General features: G+C 45.9%; 1 protein-coding gene across 1 annotated transcript in view; it reads right to left on the bottom strand.

Moving 5' to 3' along the window:
* The window catches only part of LOC139274172 (zinc finger protein 585A-like), a 134,448-nt gene extending 116,804 nt beyond the window's left edge, over positions 1-17,644 (bottom strand). Inside the window, exons 1-2 of the mRNA XM_070891209.1 lie at positions 17,589-17,644; positions 15,574-15,762 (exon numbers count right to left, since the gene is read on the bottom strand). The gene's annotated coding sequence lies outside the window, so the exon portion shown is untranslated. The remainder of the gene's footprint in view (positions 1-15,573; positions 15,763-17,588) is intronic.
* Positions 17,645-20,971: the final 3,327 nt, after the last annotated feature.

The following is a 20,971-nucleotide window of genomic DNA, read 5'->3' as shown; positions in this document are numbered from 1 at the left end:
AAAAAGGGAGAGAGAAAGCGGGTAATTATAGACCGGTTAGCCTGACATCAATAGTGGGGAAAACGTTGAAATTAATTATTAAGGATGAAATAGCAGCGCATTTGGAAAGCAGTGACAGAATCGGTCCAAGTCAGCATGGATTTATGAAAGGGAAATCATGCTTGACAAATCTTCTAGAATTTTTTGAGAATGTAGAGTGGACAATGGAGAACCAGTGGATGTGGTGTATTTGGACTTTCAAAAGGCTTTTGACAAGGTCCCACACAAGAGATTGGTGTGCAAAATTAAAGCACATGGTATTGGGGGTAATGTACTGATGTGGATAGAGAACTGGTTGGCAGACAAGAAGCAGAGAGTCGGGATAAGTGCATCCTTTTCAGAATGGCAGGCAGTGACTTGTGGGGTGCCGCAGGGCGCAGTGCTGGGACCCCAGCTATTTACAATATACATTAATGATTTAAATGAAGGAATTGAGTGTAATATCTCCAAGTTTGCAGATGACACTAAGCTGGGTGGTGGTATGAGCTGTGAGGAGGACGCTAAAAGGCTGCAGGGTGACTTGTATAGGTTAGGTGAGTGGGCAAACGCATGGCAGATGCAGTATAATATGGATAAATGTGAGGTTATCCACTTTGGTGGCAAAAACACGAAGGCAGAATATTATCTGAATGGTGGCAGATTAGGAAAAGGGGAGGTGCAACGAGACCTGGATGTCATGGTACATCAGTCATTGAAAGTTGGCATGCAAGTACAGCAGGCGGTGAAGAAGGCAAATGGTATGTTGGCCTTCATAGCTAGGGGATTTGAATATAGGAGCAGGGAGATCTTACTGCAGTTGTACAGGGTCTTAGTGAGGCCTCACCTAGAATATTGTGTTCAGTTTTGGTCTCCAAATCTGAGGAAGGATGTTCTTGCTATTGAGGGAGTGCAGCGAAGGTTCACCAGACTGATTCCCGGGATGTGAGGACTGACATATGAGGAGAGACTAGATCGACTGGGCCTATATTCACTAGAAGAATGAGAGAGGATCTCATAAAAACATATAAAATTCCGACGGGACTGGACAGGTTAGGTGCAGGAAGAATGTTCCCGATGTTGGGGAAGTCCAGAACCAGGGGACACATTCTAAGGTTAAGGGGTGAGCCAGTTAGGACTGAGATGAGGAGAAACTTCTTCACTCAGAGAGTTGTTAACCTGTGGAATTCCCTACCGCAGAGAGTTGTTGATGCAGTTTGTTAGATATATGCAAGAGGGAGTTAGATATGGCCCTTATGGCTAAAGGGATCAAGGGGTATGGAGAGAAAGCAGGAAAGGGGTACTCAGGTGAATGATCAGCCATGATCTTATTGAATGACGGTGTAGGCTTGAAGAGCCGAATGGCCTACTCCTGCACCTATTTTCTATGTTTCTATAAGAACAGAAGAACATAAGAATTGGAGCAGGAGTAGGCGATTCGGCCCCTCGAGCCTGCTCCGCCATTCAATAAGATCATGGCTGATCTTCTACCTCAACTTCACTTTCCTGCACTGTACCCATATCCCTTGATTCCCTTAATATCCAAAAATCTACTGATCTCTGCCTTGAATATACTCAAAGACTGAGCCTTCACAGCCCTCTGGGGTAAAACATTCCAAAGATTCAGCACACTCCGAGTGAAGAAGTTTCTCCTCAACTCAGTCCTAAATGGCCGACCCCTTATTCTGAGACTGTGTCCACTGGTTCTAGACTCCCCAGCCAGGGGAAACATCCTCCCTGCATCGACCTTGTCAAGCTTTGTAAGAATGTTACATGTTTCAATGAGATCACCTCTCATTCTTCTAAACTCTAGAGCATATAGGCCTAGTTTACTCAATCTCTCCTTATTAGACAATGCCCCCATCCCAGGAATCAGTCTGGTGAACCTTCGTTGCACTCCCTCTATGGCAAGTATATTCTTCCTTAGGTAAGGAGACCTAAACTGTACACAATATTCCAGATGTGGTCTCACCAGGGCCTTATATAACTGCAGTCAGATATTTTTACTTATACTCAAATCCTCTTGAAATAAAGGCCTACATACCATTTGCTTTCTTAAATGCTTGCTGTACCTGCATGTTACCTTTCAGTGATTCATGTACAAGGACACCCAGGTCCCTCTGAACACCAACGTTTCCCAATCGCTCACCATTTAAAAAATACTCTGTTTTTCCAATTTTCCCACCAAAGTGGATAACTTCACATTTCTCCACATTATATTCCATTTGCTATGTTCTTACCCACTCACTTAGCCTGTCTGTATCCCGTTGAAACCTCTTTGCATCCTCCTCACAACTTACATTCCCACCTAGCTCTATATCATCAGCAAACTTGGATATATAACATTTGGTCCCCTCATCCAAATCATTGATTTGATTCTGAATAGCTGGGGCCCAAGCACCGATCCTTGCGGCACCCCACTAGTAACAGCCTGCCAACCCGAAAATGACCTGTTTATTTGTTTTCTGTCAGTTAACCAATCCTAAATCCATGCAAGTAAAGTACCCCCAATCCCATGAGCCCTAATTGTGTTTAATAACCTTTTGTGTGGCACCGTATTGAATGCTTTCTGAAAATCCAAACACTGGTTCCCCCTTATCTATTCTATTAGTTATAACCTCAAAAAACTCTAACAGATTTGTCCCTTTCATAAATCCATGTCGACTCTGCCCAATCCTATTGTTATTTTCTAATTGCCCTGTTACCATGTCCTTAATAATAGATTCTAGCATGTTCCCTCCGTCTGATGTCAGGCTAACTGGTCTGTCGTTCCCCATTTTCTCTCTCCCTTCTTTCTTAAATAGTGGGGTTACATTAGTTACCTTCCAATCTGCGGGAACCTTTCTGGAATCTATGGAATTTTGGAAGATGACAGCCAATGCATCCACTATCGCAATGGCCACCTCTTTCAAAACCCTAGGATGTAGGCCATCAGGTCAAGATCAAAATCTCCAGATGACGCCAAAAGAGGGACATAGAAACATAGAAAATAGGTGCAGGAGTTGGCCATTCGGCCTTTCGAGCCTGCACCACCATTCAATATGATTATGGCTGATCATTCACCTCAGTACCCCTTTCCTGCTTTCTCTCCATACCCCTTGATCCCTTTAGCCGTAAGGGCCATATCTAACTCCCTCTTGAACTGGCATCAACAACTCTCTATGATAGGGAATTCCACAGGTTAATAACTCTCTGAGTGAAGAATGTTCTCCTCATCTCAGTCCTAAATGGCTTACCCCTTATCAGTAGACTACGTTCCCTGGTTCTGGACTTCTCCAACATTGGGAACATTCTTCCTGCATCTAACCTGTCCAGTCCCGTCAGAATTGTATATGTTTCTATGAGATCCCCTCTCATTCTTCTAAACTCCAATGAATACAGGCCCAGTCGATCCAGTCTCTCCTCATATGTCAGTCCTGCCATCCCTGGAATCAGTCTGGTGAACCTTCGCTGCACTCCCTCAATAACAAGGCCTCAGCAAGGGCCTGTACAATTGCAGTAAGACCTCCCTGCTCTTATACTCAAATCCCCTAGCTATGAAGGCCAACATACCATGGCCAACTGTGAAGAGGACTGTAAGTGACTTCAGTGTGAACGCACAGGTTAGTAAATGGGACAGGTAAATGGCAAATGAAATTTAATGCAGAGAAATGTAATGATAAATTTTGGGAGGAAATGTACATTAAATGGTAAAAACTTTAAAAAGAGTAGAGGAGTAGAGAGATTTAGGGTTGTAAGATTCTAGCTAAGGTCTTGCCTTATTAATTAGCAGTGTCAGCAACTTTAATGTCTTACTAAGAAATACAAGATGAGCAGATTCTCAGTCCACTGACGTACCTTATATTGATCCATCAATCAGAGTAAACAGGCAAGTCCCGCGTGTCCACAGTAACTGACATGGGGTCAGCCCGCTAGATGGAACCTCGGGCGCCCTGAGCTTGATCTCCGGTGTCTCCAGTCCCGATTACCCCCTTACATCAGTCTCCCTTCACTTTTATATCCTGCTGTGATCACCTCTGACATCGGACTCTTCTTTGTCTTCTCTGCTGGGTTTGGGCAGGAAGTGAGGAAAAGACAGCTGGAAATTCTCCAATCTGTGATTTACAAGGACACTTTCCCTGGTTCCCAGCAGTTACTTTTCTTCAGTAATTTTCTCATTATCCCTAAATTCCCCTGCCTGCTGTTAATTACATGACTTCTGATTGTTTCACAGTTATAGGTATAAACATCACACATTATAATTTAATCTATTCTATTCCTCCCGCTGTTTTAAGCTTATATTGTGGTTAATAACAGACAAACCCTGTACTTTCCCCTGATCTGATTACAGATTCCAACAGTGGGTTCAGTGAATGGAATGTCTTATCAGTGTTGCCATGGTGACCTGTCTGCAGTGAATCGATTGTTTGAGTTTCTAACTCAGACTAAACTTCTCTTTCCCATAATACACATTAATCAGCTATTTGATGTCAATGTATTTTAGCCATGTTATGTTAATATCTCTCACACCTACAAGCGGTTCAGATACACAAATCTTTAAGATGAAAAAGTGGTTAAAAAAGCACATGTGATCCTAAGTTTTATAAATAGGGGTGTAGAGTACAAAAGGGCAGAGGTCACATTCAGGACAGATAGACAGAAAGGAAAAGGAGGTGGGGTAGCGTTGCTGGTGAAAGAGGAAATTAACGCAATAGTAAGAAAGGACATTAGCTTGGATGATGTGGGGAAATTCAAGTCTATACATAAGACAAACGTTTTAGTTTTTATTCACATTTTACTTCAATTACTGAAGTTAAAAAAATACGGGTCTCTTTCTTTTTTGACCTTAACATCCCCTGCTAAGATTGTAGCAATCTCTCCTTGTATGAATGCCCAAAAGGGACATTCGAACCTACTAAAGGACAGTTTTCTCCACTGGGTCAATAAACTTCTCCATTCGCACCCTGAGCCTTGATGCTCTCCCGAGAGCATGGGAAACAGAATTTATGATTGGGCACTGACAGGCATTGCACAAAGTGAGTGTCCTCCAAACGTTCATGACAAATGGTGCAGCACAGGGTAGAGCTGCAGAATACCAAAGGGCAGAAAACGCTAGTGGGGGATGTGTACAGACCACCAAACAGTAGTAGTGAGGTTGGGGACAGCATCAAACAAGAAATTAGGGATGCGTGCAATAAAGGTACAGCAGTTATCATGGGCGACTTTAATCTACATATAGATTGGGCTGACCAAGCTGGTAGCAATGCGGTGGAGGAGGATTTCCTGGAGTGTATTAGGGATGGCTTTCTAGACCAATATGTTGAGGAACCAACTAGAGAGCTGGCCATCCTAGACTGGGTGTTGTGTAATGAGAGAGGACTAATTAGCAATCTTATTGTGCGAGGCCCTCTGGGGAAGTGTGACCATAATATGGTAGAATTCTTTTTTAAGATGGAAAGCGACAGTTAATTCAGAGACTAGGGTCCTGAACTTCAGGAAAGGTAACTTCAATGGTATGAGATGTGAGTTGTCTAGGATAGACTGGCAAATGATACTTAAAGGGTTAGAAACATAGAAACATAGAAAATAGGTGCAGGAGTAGGCCATTCGGCCCCTCAAGCCTGCACCAGCATTCAATAAGATCATGGCTGATCATTCCCTCAGTACTCCTTTCCTGCTTTCTCTCCATACCCCTTGATCCCTATAGGTTTACAGTGGATAGGCAATGGCAGACATTTATAGATCACATGGATGAACTTCAACAATTGCACATCCCTGTCTGGAGTAAAAATAAAAAGGGGAAGGTAGCTCAACCGTGGCTAACAAGGAAAATTAGGGATAGTGTTAAATCCAAGGAAGAGGCATATAAATTGGCCAGAAAAAGCAGCAAACCTGAGGACTGGGAGAAATTTAGAATTCAGCAGAGGAGGACAAAGGGTCTAATTAGGAGGGGGAAAATAAAGTATGAGAGGAAGCTTACAGGGAACATAAAAACTGACTGCAAAAGCTTCAATAGAGATGTGAAGAGAAAAAGATTAGTGAAGACCAATATAGGTCCTTTGCAGTCAGAATCTGGTGAATTTATAATAGGGAACAAAGAAATGGCAGACCAACTGAACAAATACTTTGGAAGGAAGACACAAATAATCTTCTGGAAATACTAGGGGTTCGAGGGTCTAGCGAAAAGGAGGAACTGAAGAAAATCCATATTAGTCAGGAAATTGTGTTAGGGAAATTGATGGGATTGAAGGCCAATAAATCCCCAGGGCCTGATAGGCTGCATCCCAGAGTACTTAAGGAAGTGGCCCTAGAAATAGTGGATTCAATGGTGATCATTTTCCAACATTCTATTGACTCTGGATCAGATCCTATGGACTGGAAGGTAGCTAATGTAACACCACTTTTTTAAAAAGGAGGGAGAGAGAAAACAGGGAATTATAGACCGGTTAGCCTGACATCGGTGGTGGGGAAAATGTTGGAATCAATTATTAAAGATGAAATAGCAGCGCATTTGGAAAGCAGTGACAGGATCGGTCCAAGTCAGCATGGATTTATGAAAGGGAAATCATGCTTGACAAATCTTCCAGAATTTTTTGTGGATGTAACCAGTAGAGTGAACGAGGGAGAACCATTGGATGTGGTGTATTTGGACTTTCAAAAGGCTTTTGACAAGGTCCCACACAAGAGATTATTGTGCAAAATTAAAGCACATGGTATTGGGGGTAATGTATTGACGTGGATTGAGAACTGGTTGGCAGACAGGAAGCAGAGAGTCAGAATAAACGGGTCCTTTTCAGAATGGCAGGTGCCAGTGGGGTGCCGCAGGGTTCAGTGCTGGAACCCCAGCTATTTACAATATACACCAATGATTTAGATGAAGGAATTCAGTGTAATATCTCCAAGTTTGCAGATAACACTAAGCTGGGTGACGGTGTGAGCTGTGAGGAGGATGCTAAGAGGCTGCAGGGTGACTTGGATAAGTTAGGTATGTGGGCAAATGCATGGCAGATGCAGTATAATGTGGATAAATGTGAGGTTATCCACTTTGGTGGCAAAAACAGGAAGACAGAATATGATCTGAATGGTGACAGATTAGGAAAAGGGGAGGTGCAACGAGACCTGGGTGTCATGGTACATCAGTCATTGAAGTTTGGCATGCAGGTACAACAGGCAGTGAAGGCGTCAAATGGCATGTTGGCCTTCATAGCTCGAGAATTTTAGTACAGGAGCAGAGAGGTCTTACTACAGTTGTACAGAGCCTTGGTGAGGCCACATCTGGAATATTGTGTGCAGTTTTGGTCTCCTTATCTGAGGAAGGGCGTTCTTGCTATTGAGGGAGTACAGCGAAGGTTCACCAGATTGATTCCCGGGATGGCAGGACTGACATAGGAGGAGAGATTGAATCAACTGGGCTTGTAGTCACTGGAGTTTAGAAGAATGAGAGGGGATCTCATAGAAACATGTAAATTTCTGATGGGATTGGACAGGTTAGAGTCAGGAAGAATGTTCCCGTTGCTGGGGAGTTCCAGAACCAGCGGTCACAGTCTAAGAATAAGGGGTAAGCCATTTAGGATTGAGATGAGGAGAAACCTCTTCACTCAGAGAGTGGTTAACCTGTGGAATTCTCTACCGCAGAAAGTTATTGAGGCCAGTTCGCTAGATATATTCAAGGGGAGTTAGATATGGCCGTTTCGGCCAAAGGGAACAAGGGTTATGGAGAGAAAGCAGGAAAGGGGTACTGAGGTTGAATGATCAGCAATGATCTTATTGAATGGCGGTGCAGGCTCGAGGGGCCGAATGGCCTACTCCTGCACCTAATTTCTATGAAACATAGAACCATAGAAAATAGGTGCAGGAGTAGGCCATTCGGCCCTTTGAGCCTGCACCACCATTCAATAAGATCATGGCTGATCATTCCCTCAGTACCCCTTTCATGCTCTCTCTCCATACCCCTTGATCCCCTTAGCCGTAAGGGCCATATCTAACTCCCTCTTGAGTATATCCAATGAACTGGCATCAACAACTCTCTGCGGCAGGGAATTCCAAAGGTTAACAACTCTCTGAGTGAAGAAGTTTCTCCTCATCTCAGTCCTAAATGGCCTACTCCTTATCCGAAGACTATGTCCCCTGGTTCTGGACTTCCCCAACATCGGGAACAATCGACCCGTATCTAACCTGTCCCGTCCCGTCAGAATCTTGTATGTTTATGTGAGCTCCCCTATCATTCTTCCAAACTCCAATGTATAAAGGTCCAGTTGATCCAGTCTCTCCTCATATGTCAGTCTAGCCATCCCGGGAATCAGTCTGGTGAACCTTCGCTGCACTCCCTCAATAGCAAGAACGTCCTTCCTCAGACTAGGAGACCAAAACTGAACACAATATTCCAGGTGAGGCCTCACCAAGGCCCTATACAACTGCAGTAAGACCTCCCTGCTCCTATACACAAATCCCCTAGCTATGAAGGCCAACATACCATTTGTCTTCTTTACCGCCTGCTCTACCTGTATGCCAACTTTCAATGAATGATGAACCATGACACCCAGGTCTCGTTGCACCTCCCCTTTTCCTAATCTGCCGCCATTCAGATAATATTCTGTCTTCGCGTTCTTGCCCCCAAAGTGGATAACCTCACATTTATCCACATTATACTGCATCTGCCATGCATTTGCCCACTCACCTAACCTGTCCAAGTCACCCTGCAGCCTCTTAGCGTCCCCCTCACAACTCACACCCCCGCCCAGTTTAGTGTCATCTGCAAACTTGGAGATATTACACTCAATTCCTTCATCTAAATCATTAATGTATATTGTAAAGAGCTGGGGTCCCAGCACTGAGCCCTGCGGCACTCCACTCGTCACTGCCTGCCATTCTGAAAAGGACCCGTTTATCCCGACTCTCTGCTTCCTGTCTGCCAACTAGTTCTCTATCCACGTCAGTATATTACCCCCAATACCATGTGCTTTGATTTTTCACACCAATCGCTTGTGGGGACCTTGTCAAAAGCCTTTTGAAAGTCCAAATACACCACATCCACTGGTTCTCCCTTGTCCACTCCACAAAAAATTCCAGAAGATTTGTCAAGCATGATTTCCCCTTCATAAATCCATGCTGACTTGGACTGACCCTGTCACTGCTTTCCAAATGCGCTGCAATTTCATCCTTAATAATTGATTCCAACATTTTCTATGTTTCTATGTAAACCTGTACAAATCATTGGTTAGGCTGCAGTGAGAATATTGTGTCAGGTTTTGGGGATCTTACACCAGGAAGGATGTGAAGGCCATGGAGAGGGTGCAGAGAGATTCACTGAGAGGATACCAAGGACAAGAGCCTTTAGTTATCAGGGGAGATTGGAGAAACTGGGACTCTTTTCATTAGAACAAAGGGGAATTGGAGATCTGAGGAAGGTGTTCAGAATGTGATCAGGTAAATGAGGAAAAACTATTTCCACCAGTCGGTGAGTCAGTAACTCGAGGGCATCAGATTCAAATCATCACCAAAAGGCTCAGACCCAGGGAGGAACTATCAAGCACACTGTACAACAATGTTCGGGACACTCACTGTCCCTCTGGATCTGTGTCCGGGGAGGAACTGATGGGTTTCTCTTACCTTTTAATTGCAGTTAAATGTTGTTCTCATGGAGGTGATGGATGTCAGTGCTGGGGAACGGGGTATTCTGAGCACCAAGTGTCTGCCTGAAACACTCTCCAGTCAGGTACAGCATGGGTTAGATACAGAGTAAAGCTCCCTCTAAACTATCCCATCAAACACTCCCAGGTCAGGTACAGCACGGGTTCGATACAGAGTAAAGCTCCCTCTACACTGTCCCATCAAACACTCTCAGGGAAGTGTCGATGGAGCTATATTCTGTATGTAAGTTAGACTGTCCCTGCCCCAGGAATCCCAGAGGTTGACATGAGGTGCTCTGACTGATAAAAAGTTTAAGATAAGCTATGATACTATTGAATGGAGTAGCAGGCTCGAGGGGCCATATGGCCTACTCCTGCTCCTAATTCTTCTGTTCTTATAAAATGTCCTGTTGCCCGGCACTAACCTCCTTCACCTCGATGAGCACAAAGATTCACCTAAAGAAGTTAACACAAACCCATCAATTGCTCCCCGACACAGATACTGAGGGACAGGGAGTGTCCGGGACAATTACATGTCTCACTCAATAAGGTATAAATTGATCCTGTACCTCTCTCCATTAACCCTGGGCTCCACACGGGCTGAATCCTGCTCCTGTTTCCCTTCCTGTAACAGCACTGAGCTACACCCAGCCCATAATGAGCAGGGCTCAGGAAGGTTGGTTGCTAGGCACTGCAGTGATGTCATAAAGCAGGGCCATTCAGCCCAGCGGGTCCTCTCCTTGTCCCTTTAAAGGTGGGACATCCTGTCGCAACACACATCCCCCTGTTCATACTGAGAATTCCCGGGGAAGGGCCAGGGCCCAGAGTGTGGAACACAACCAAGGGGGAAAGAGGAGGAGAGAAGAGGAGGTAAATCAGCGAGTCGGGACTGAGGGACACCAAGCTGAAGTTTTAGAGCCTGTAGACTTCAGATGGGAAAGACTGAGTTCAGTTGATTTAGGATCCAGGGAGAGAACAAGACACAAGGCACTTTGCATAAATTCCTCCTATTTTTCTCTGCTCTTATCTCTAACCATGAGTACTGACTTTGGCTCGGTTCAGTTCTATACACTGCCCCATCCACCCCCTCCCTCACACTCCTCCCTCCCTCTCCTCTCCTCCCCTGAAGGTGCTGACTCTGGCTGAGTTCAGTTCTACACTCACTGGTTCCTCTCTCTCTCCTCCCCTCCCCTGAAGGTGCTGACTCTGGCTGGGTTCAGTTCCACACTCACTGGTTCCCCTCCCTCTCCTCCCCTGAAGGTGCTGACTCTGGCTGGGTTCAGTTCTACACTCACTGGTTCCCCTCCATCTCCTCCCTAGAAGGTGCTGACTCTGGCTGGGTTCAGTTCTACACTCACTGGTTCCCCTCCCTCTCCTCCCCTGAAGGTGCTGACTCTGGCTGGGTTCAGTTCTAAACTCACTGGTTCCTCGCCCTCTCCTCCCCTGAAAGTGCTGACTCTGGCTGGGTTCAGTTCTACACTCACCAGTTTCTCTCCAATATGTGACCCATGTGCCCAATCTCTATGTGTGAACCTCGACAGTGAGTGTCGATGGGCTACTCCACTGTCCTCACCTGAGGCCTCACATGTGCATTTTCCAGCAGGGTCACTGGACCCTCCTCCCAAAGGCTCAGTGGGTAAAGGCACTGACCAGTGCGACCAGTCATAGGAACAGGAGGGGCCCAGGTTTAATCCCTTCTGCATATCCTCCCCTTCCAAACCCCTGTAAAAGCTGTTTACAAAAGTCATCACTGTAAGTAAGAACATAGGAACCGGAGTAGGCCATTCAGCCCCTTGTGCCTGTTCTGCCATTCAATAAGATCGAGGCTGGTTTTGTGCTTCAACTCATTTTCCCGCCCTATCCCCGTATCCCTTGATTCCTTCAGTGTCCAAACATCTATCTCAGCCCTGAACACACTCACAGACTGAACATCCACAACCCTCTGGGGCAGAGAATTCCAAAGATTCACAACCCTCTGAGTGAAGAAATCTCTCCTCATCTCAGTCCTAAATGGCCGACCCTTATTCTGAGACTATGTCCCTGAGTTCTCGACTCTCCAGCCGGGGAAACAGTCTCTCAGCATTTGTGTGAGGAAGTGCTTCCTGACATCACCACTGAATGGCCGAGCTTTCATTTTCCTTAATGTTCTGTCCCCGTCATCAGAGGAAATCACTTCTCTCTATCTACTCCATTAACTCCTTTAATCATCTTAAACACCTCAATTAGGTCACCCCTTAATCTTCTATATTCAAGGGAACATAAGGAATAGGAGCAGGAGTCAGCCATCTGGCCCCTCGAGGCTAGTCTGTGCAATCTGGCTTCATCATTTACAAAAGTCATCACTGTAAGTACAGGATAGAAATTCCAAACAGTCAGTTCTAGTTTCTCTAGGAGATTCTTTCCTCCTAAGCTGTAGAATTAGTCCCACTCCCCTGCTCTTACCACATAACCTTACAATTTTTTCCAACTCAAGTACTTATCTCTTTTGCAAGTTACTGGTGAATCTGCTTCCACCACCCTTTCAGGCAGTGCGTTCCAGGTCATAACATCTCGCTGCTTAATTTGTCCCCTCATGTAGCATCTGGTTCATTTGCCAATCACCTTAAATCTGTCCCTCTGGTTACTGACCCTTCTGACACTGAAAATTGTTTCTCCTTATTAAGAGGGTTGGTGGGCTGGAGGAGGTTACAGAGATAGGGAGGGGCGAGGCCTTGGAGGGATTTGAACAAGATGATGAGAATTTTAAAGGCTGAAGCCTTTAAATGTCTCCCCCAGTGCAGAATGTGACTCACTAACAGGAAAGATGTTCCTTTAACTACTACAGATGTATAATGAGGGGAAATCAATCTCTGTCCCTTTAACTAACAGCGACATGGAAAGAGGGAATTGAATGATCTTCAAACACCTGGTCCACATGGCAATGAAGTGTCTGAAACTTTGTGTCTTAATGCAAGGAGTATCCGCAATAAGGTGGATGAATTAACTGTGCAAATAGATGTTAACAAATATGATGTGATTGGGATTACGGAGACGTGGCTCCAGGATGATCAGGGCTGGGAACTCAACATCCAGGGGTATTCAACATTCAGGAAGGATAGAATAAAAGGAAAAGGAGGTGGGGTAGCATTGCTGGTTAAAGAGGAGATTAATGCAATAGTTAGGAAAGACATTAGCTTGGATGATGTGGAATCTATATGGGTAGAGCTGCAGAACACTAAAGGGCAAAAAACGTTAGTGGGAGTTGTGTACAGACCTCCAAACAGTGGTAGTGATGTTGGGGAGGGTATCAAACAGGAAATTAGGGGTGCATGCAATAAAGGTGCAGCAGTTATCATGGGTGACTTTAATATGCACATAGATTGGGCAAGCCAAACTGGAAGCAATACGGTGGAGGAGGATTTCCTGGAGTGCATAAGGGATGGTTTTCTAGACCAATATGTCGAGGAACCAACTAGGGGGGAGGCCATCTTAGACTGGGTGTTGTGTAATGAGAGAGGATTAATTAGCAATCTCATTGTGCGAGGCCCCTTGGGGAAGAGTGACCATAATATGGTGGAATTCTGCATTAGGATGAAGAATGAAACAGTTAATTCAGAGACCATGGTCCAGAACTTAAAGAAGGGTAACTTTGAAGGTATGAGGCGTGAATTGGCTAGGATAGATTGGCGAATGATACTCAAGGGGTTGACTGTGGATGGGCAATGGCAGACATTTAGAGACCGCATGGATGAACTACAACAATTGTACATTCCTGTCTGGCGTAAAAATAAAAAAGGGAAGGTGGCTCAACCGTGGCTATCAAGGGAAATTAGGGATAGTATTAAAGCCAAGGAAATGGCATACAAATTGGCCAGGAATAGCAGCGAACCAGGGAACTGGGAGAAATTTAGAACTCAGCAGAGGAGGACAAAGGGTTTGATTAGGGCAGGGAAAATGGAGTACGAGAAGAAGCTTGCAGGGAACATTAAGGCGGATTGCAAAAGTTTCTATAGGTATGTAAAGAGAAAAAGGTTAGTAAAGAGAAACGTAGGTCCCCTGCAGTCAGAATCAGGGGAAGTCATAACGGGGAACAAAGAAATGGCAGACCAATTGAACAAGTACTTTGGTTCGGTATTCACTAAGGAGGACACCAACAACCTTCCGGATATAAAAGGGGTCAGAGGGTCTAGTAAGGAGGAGGAACTGAGGGAAATCTTTATTAGTCGCTAAATTGTATTGGGGAAATTGATGGGATTGAAGGCCGATAAATCCCCAGGGCCTGATGGACTGCATCCCAGAGTACTTAAGGAGGTGGCCTTGGAAATAGCGGATGCATTGACAGTCATTTTCCAACATTCCATTGACTCTGCATCAGTTCCTATGGAGTGGAGGGTAGCCAATGTAACCCCACTTTTTAAAAAAGGAGGAGAGAGAAAACAGGGAATTATAGACCAGTCAGCCTGACCTCAGTAGTGGGTAAAATGATGGAATCAATTATTAAGGCTGTCATAGCAGTGCATTTGGAAAATGGTGACATGATGGGTCCAAGTCAGCATGGATTTGTGAAAGAGAAATCATGCTTGACAAACCTTCTGGAATTTTTTGAGGATGTTTCCAGTAAAATGGACAAGGGAGAACCAGTTGATGTGGTATATTTGGACTTTCAGAAGGCTTTCGACAAGGTCCCACACAGGAGAATAATGTGCAAAGTTAAAGCACATGGGATTGGGGGTAGTGTGCTGACGTGGATTGAGAACTGGTTGTCAGACAGGAAGCAAAGAGTAGGAGTAAATGGGTACTTTTCAGAATGGCAGGCAGTGACTAGTGGGGTACCGCAAGGTTCTGTGCTGGGGCCCCAGCTGTTTACATTGTACATTAATGATTTAGACGAGGAGATTAAATGTAGTATCTCCAAATTTGCGGATGACACTAAGTTGGGTGGCAGTGTGAGCTGCGAGGAGGATGCTATGAGGCTGCAGAGTGACTTGGATAGGTTAAGTGAGTGGGCAAATGCATGGCAGATGAAGTATAATGTGGATAAATGTGAGGTTATCCACTTTGGTGGTAAAAACAGAGAGACAGACTATTATCTGAATGGTGACAGATTAGGAAAAGGGGAGGTGCAACGAGACCTGGGTGTCATGGTACATCAGTCATTGAAGGTTGGCATGCAGGTACAGCAGGCGGTTAAGAAAGCAAATGGCATGTTGGCCTTCATAGCGAGGGGATTTGAGTGCAGGGGCAGGGAAGTGTTGCTACAGTTGTACAGGGCCTTGGTGAGGCCACACCTGGAGTATTGTGTACAGTTTTGGTCTCCTAACTTGAGGAAGGGCATTCTTGCTATTGAGGGAGTGCAGCGAAGATTCACCAGACTGATTCCGGGATGGTGGGACTGACCTATCAAGAAAGACTGGATCAACTGGGCTTGTATTCACTGGAGTTCAGAAGAATGAGAGGGGACCTCATAGAAACATTTAAAATTCTGACGGGTTTAGGCAGGTTAGATGCAGGAAGAATGTTCCCAATGTTCAGGAAGTCCAGAACCAGGGGTCACAGTCTAAGGATAAGAGGTAAGCCATTTAGGACCGAGATGAGGAGAAACTTCTTCACCCAGAGAGTGGTGAACCTGTGGAATTCTCTACCACAGAAAGTAGTTGAGGCCAATTCACTAAATATATTCAAAAGGGAGTTAGATGAAGTCCTTACTACTCGGGGGATCAAGGGGTATGGCGAGAAAGCAGGAAGGGGGTACTGAAGTTGCATGTTCAGCCATGAACTCATTGAATGGCGTTGCAGGCTAGAAGGGCTGAATGGCCTACTCCTGCACCTTGTTTCTATGTTTCTATAACTCACAATAGGAACTCCAGGAAAACAAAATACTGACAAATGTTAAACTGTTTGGGTGACAAAAAGAAATCTCGATTTAACTTTTAAAAGATAAATTGTTTAACAGGGGTTCACAATGACTCACCTGACAGGCCGGTTCAGGATCCACCCCTCGAGCACCGCGATTGGTTGCAGAACACACTGCTCCCTGGGCCCTCCGGCCTCTGAGCTCTCTTCCTGTTCGTTCCCAGGGCAATCAATCACCACTCGCCAACATTACGCTGCCAGATGAAGTTGAGGGGCTCAGAGGAAGAATTAAAGTGAGGCCATGAATCTGAGTTAAGAAATAAAATTAGAGAAGCATGATTAAGTTTATAAACAAAACTATTTCAAGTCAAATCAAATGAATTGTTGCAGTTAATATATTCCTTTTGCGCCTTATGGGAAACTTGTGATGTGTGGGCTGTGCAGAGTGTCTGTGCCCGGTTACACAGCGTGTCCCTGGCTCTCCGCTCCAAATACACATGTTTCAGCTCACATCCAACTGACTGGATAAACCTCGCCCGTCTAAACCCCAGCACAGAAATACCAGCATTTGATGTTTAGTTATATTAAACCTTTATAAAACACTGGTTAGGCATCAGCTGGAGATGTTGAAGATGATATCCCTGAAGGTAGCAGGCCAGGTAGATAAGGTGGTTAAGAAGGCATACGGAATACTTGCCTTTATTAGTTGAGGCATGGAATACAAGAGCAAGGAGCTTATGCTTGAACTGTATAAAACACTGGAGTATTACATGCAGTTCTGGTCACCACATTATAGGAAAGATGTGATTGCACTATAGAGGGTACAGAGGAGATTTATGAGGATATTGCCTGGACTGGAGAATTTTAGCTATGAGGACAGATTAGATAGGCTGGGGTTGCTGAGGGGAGACCTAATTGAGGTGTATATAATTTTGAAGGGCCTAGATAGATTGAATAGGAAGGACCTATTTCCCTTAGTAGAGGGATCAATAGATTTAAAGTAATTGGTCGAAGGTTTAGAGATTTGAGGAGTGAGTCTGGAACTCATTGCCTGAAAGGGTGGTAGTGGCAGAAACCCTCATAGCATTTAAATGTACCTAGATATGCACTTGAGGGGCCGAGATAGAGTGGATAGGAAGAACCCATTTCCCTTAGCACAGGGGTCAATAACTGGGGGGCATAGCTTTAAAGTAGTTGGTGGAAGGTTTAAAGGTGTATAAAATTATGAGGGGCCTAGATAGAGTGACCAGGAGGACCTATTTCCCTTAAAAGAGCGGTCAGCTTTGGCTTATTGGGTACCACACTCGCATCTGAGTCAGAAGGTTGTGGGTTCAAGTCCCACTCCAGGGACTTGAGCACATGAATCTAGACTGACACTCCAGTGCAGTGCTGAGGGAGTGCAGCGCTGTCGGAGATGCTGTCTTTCGGATGAGACGTTAAACTGAGGTCCCATCTGCTCTTTCAGGTGGACGTAAAAGATCCCATTGCACTACTTGAAGAACATGAGAGTTAACACCAATGTCCTGGCAAATATTTATCCCTCAATCAACATAACAAAAACAGATTATCTGGTCATTATCACATTGCTGTTTGTGGGAGCTTGCTGTGCACAAACTGGCTGCCGCGTTTCCACATTACAACAGTGACTACATTCCAAAAGTACTTAATTCTCTGTAAAGAGCTTTGAGACATCTGGTGAAAGGCACTATATAAATGTAAGTTTTTGTTTCTTTTGAAGTGCCGTAACCTACAAGGCTAGTGACCAAGAGCTGGAAATTATTCTTCTTAGGCAGCCTCCCGGAGTCGAGGATGACTTGCCCCACACCAATATGAGTTCTAAGGTGACTATTGAGTCCTATGTGGGATCTCCAGTCTCTATCACAGGTGGGGCAGGTGTTGGTTGAAGGGACGGGTGGGTGGGGTGCTTGGTTTGTCGCACGCTCCTTCCACTGTTTGTACTTGGCTTCCGTGTGCATAAGACGAAGGGTTAGGGTTAGGCCTTCTCGAATGCTTCTCCTCCACTTTGCGTGTCCTTGGGCCCGAGATTCCCAAGAGTCGGTGGGGATGTTACATTTTTTCAAGGAGGCTTTGAGGGTGTTCTTGAATCATTTTCTTTGCCTTCCTGGGACTTACTTGCCATAGAGTGCTTGATTTGGGAGTCTCGTATCGGTTATGTGGACATTGTGGCCCATCCATCGGAGCTGATCAAGCAATGGTCAATGCCTCGATGTTCGGGACATTGGCCTGAGAGAGAACACTGACGATGGTGCGCCTATCCTGCCAATGGATTTGCAGTATTTTGCAGAGGCAGCGTTGGTGGTACTTCTCCAGTGCCTTGAGGTGTCTACTGTACATAGTCCATGACTCTGAAGCATATAGGAGGGCGGGTATCACTATGCTCTGTAGACCATGAGCTTGGTGCCAAGTTTGAGATCCTGTTGTTCGAACACTCTTTACGTCAGGCGACCGAAGGCTGCACTGGCACAATGAAGGTGGTGTAGGACTTCACCATTGATGTCTGGCCTTGCTGACAGTAGACTCCCGAGGTATCGAAAGTGGTCCAAATTGTCCAAGGTCTTGTCGTGGATCATGATAATCTCGGGGGAGCAGTAGTGTGTGGCGGGGGCAGGTTGGTAGAGGACCTTTGTCTTATGGATGTTTAATGTAAGGCCCAGACTCTCAGATGCAGAGAGGATGTTTCCACTTGTGGGGGAATCCAGGACGAGGGGCTTTAGTTTCAGAATAAGGGGTCGCCCATTTAGAACTGAGATGAGAGGAAATTTCTTCTCTCAGAGAGTCATAAATCTGTGGAATTCTCTGCCCCAGAGAGCTGTGGAGGCTGGGTCATTGAGCGTGTCGGGAGGAGGCCAGCATCGCGAGACCTGAGCGGGCGGGGGAGTACAAAGGGCAGCGGCAGCTTGGAGCAGCGGCCGATCGGGAGGAGGCCAGCATCGCGAGACCTGAGCGGGCGCAGGAGTGCAAAGGGCAGCGGCAGCTTGGAGCAGCGGCCGATCGGGAGGAGGCCAGCATCGCGAGACCTGAGCGGGCGGGGGAGTACAAAGGGCGGCAGCAGCTTGGAGCAGCGGCCGATCGGGAGGAGGCCAGCATCGCGAGACCTGAGCGGGCGGGGGAGTACAAAGGGCGGCAGCAGCTTGGAGCAGCGGCCGATCGGGAGGAGGCCAGTATCGCGAGACCTGAGCGGGCGCAGGAGTGCAAAGGGCAGCGGCAGCTTGGAGCAGCGGCCGATCGGGAGGAGGCCAGTATCGCGAGACCTGAGCGGGCGGGGGAGCTGCAGCAGGGACAGAAAGTTAAAAAATCAAAATCAAAGTGTGACATCACAGTCAAGCAAGTAAATGATTGGCTGGTGGATTGGTGAGTATTTTTTCTTTTCTTTAAGGAACCTTTCGCATTGTTGTAGGTTAGGAACTGCGATTAAATATATGTGATCTTTATTATCTAAGGAGAACCAGTTAATTAAATCGGCTGTTTGCTGAGTAGTGGCTGGGTGTGTGGTTTAGAGTTTAGTTCTACTTGATAGTTGCGAGTGTAACTAGAGGGATGGCAGGGCAGCTCAGTCCCGTGGATTGCACATCCTGTGGCATGTGGGAAATCCTGGATGCTTCACACAGCTGGGACGATCACGTGTGCAGGTGGTTTCTCCAGCTGCACCAACTCAAGCTCCGTGTTTTGGAGCTTGAGCGGCAGCTGGAATCACCTTGATGCATCCGCGTGATTGAGAGCAACGTGGATAGCACATTTCAGGAGGTGGTCACCCCGCAGCTTAAGAGTGTGCAGGCAGACAGGGAGTGGGTGACCCCTGGACAGAAGAGGAAGACTAGGCAGGCAGGGCAGGAATCCCCTGAGGAGTCCATCTCGCTCTCCAACCGGTACTCTGTTCTGAGCACCGGTGAGGGCAATGGTGGCTCTGGGGAGTGCAGCCAGAGCTAAATCCACGGCACCACAGGTGGTTCAACTGCACGGGGGGGGGGGGGGGGGGGGGGGTGGGCGGAGGAAGAAGAATGGAAGAGCTATAGTGGTAGGGGATTCGGTAGTCAAGGGAGCAGACAGGCGTTTCCACGGCTGCAGACGTGACTCCAGGATGGTATGTTGCCTCCCTGGTGCCAGGGTCAAGGATGTCTTTGAACGGCTGCAGGTTATTCTGGGGGGAGAGGGCGAAGAGCCAGAGGTTGTGGTCATACCAGTACCAATGACATAGGTAGGAAGAGGAATGAGGTCCTGCAGGCAGAGTTTAGGGAGCTAGGAGAGAGATTAAAAAGCAGGACCTCAAAGGTAGTAATCTGCAAATTAATCCCAGTGCCACGAGCTAGTGAGAACAGAAATAGGAAGATAGAGCAGATAAATAGGTGGCTGGAGAGATGGTGCAGGCGGGAGGGCTTTAGATTCCTGAGGCATTGGGACCGTTTCTGGGGGTGATAGGATCTGTACAAGCCGGATGGATTGCACCTTAACAGAGCCGGGACCAATATCCTCGTGGGGAGGTTTGCTAGTGTTATTGGGGAGGTTTTAAACTAGCTTGGCAGGGGGATGGGAACCTGAAAATAGATTCAGTAGGGAGGGGAGTAAAGCTGGAATTAGAAAGCAAAAATGTGGAAAGTGAGTTTGAAGGAGAGAGGAAACAAGCAGGAAAAAAGGGTAAAAAAACAAATTTAAAGGCACTTTGTCTAAATTCACGCAGCATTTGTAACAAAATAGATGAGTTGACGGCACAAATTGAAATAAATGGGTATGATCTGAAAGCCAGTCCAGAGACATGGTTGCAAGGTGACCAGGACTGGGAATTAAATATTCAGGGGTACTTGACAATCAGGAAGGACAGACAGAAAGGAAGAGGAGGTGGGGTAGCTCCATTGATAAAGGAAGAATCACTACAATAGTGAGAAACGATATTGGCTCAAATGATCAGGATGTTGAAACAGTTTGGGTGGAGATAAGAAATAATAAAGGGAAAAATCACTGGTGGGCGTAATCTATAAGCCCCCTAACAGTAGCAACTCTGTTGGTCGGAGTATAAACCAGAAAATAGAGAGGGCTTGTAAAAAGGGAACAGCAATAATCATGGAAGATTTTAACCTCCATATTGATTCGGCAATTCAAATTGGGCAGGGTAGCCTTGAGGAAGAGTTCATAGAGTGCATAAGGGACAGGTTCCTTGAGCAGTATGTGACAGAACCAACCAGGGGGATGGCTATCTTAAATCTGGTCCTGTGATAATGAGACAGAATTAATAAACAATCCCCTTGGAATGAGTGATCATAGCATGATTGAATTTCAAATTCAGATGGAGGGTGAGAAAGTTGGATCTCTAACCAGCGTACTAAGCTTAAATACAGGAGAATATGAAGGTATGAGGGCAGAGTTGGCTAAAGTGGACTGGGAAAATAGATTAACGCGTAGGACGGTTGACAAACAGTGGCGTACATTTAAGGAGATATTTCACAACTCTCAAGAAAAATATATTCCAGTGAGGAGAAATGGGTATAAGAGAAAAGATAGCC

The sequence above is a fragment of the Pristiophorus japonicus genome, chromosome 9 (assembly GCF_044704955.1).
Source record: "Pristiophorus japonicus isolate sPriJap1 chromosome 9, sPriJap1.hap1, whole genome shotgun sequence".
Classification (NCBI taxonomy): domain Eukaryota; kingdom Metazoa; phylum Chordata; class Chondrichthyes; family Pristiophoridae; genus Pristiophorus; species Pristiophorus japonicus.
This window is presented reverse-complemented; position numbering and strand designations above follow the sequence as displayed.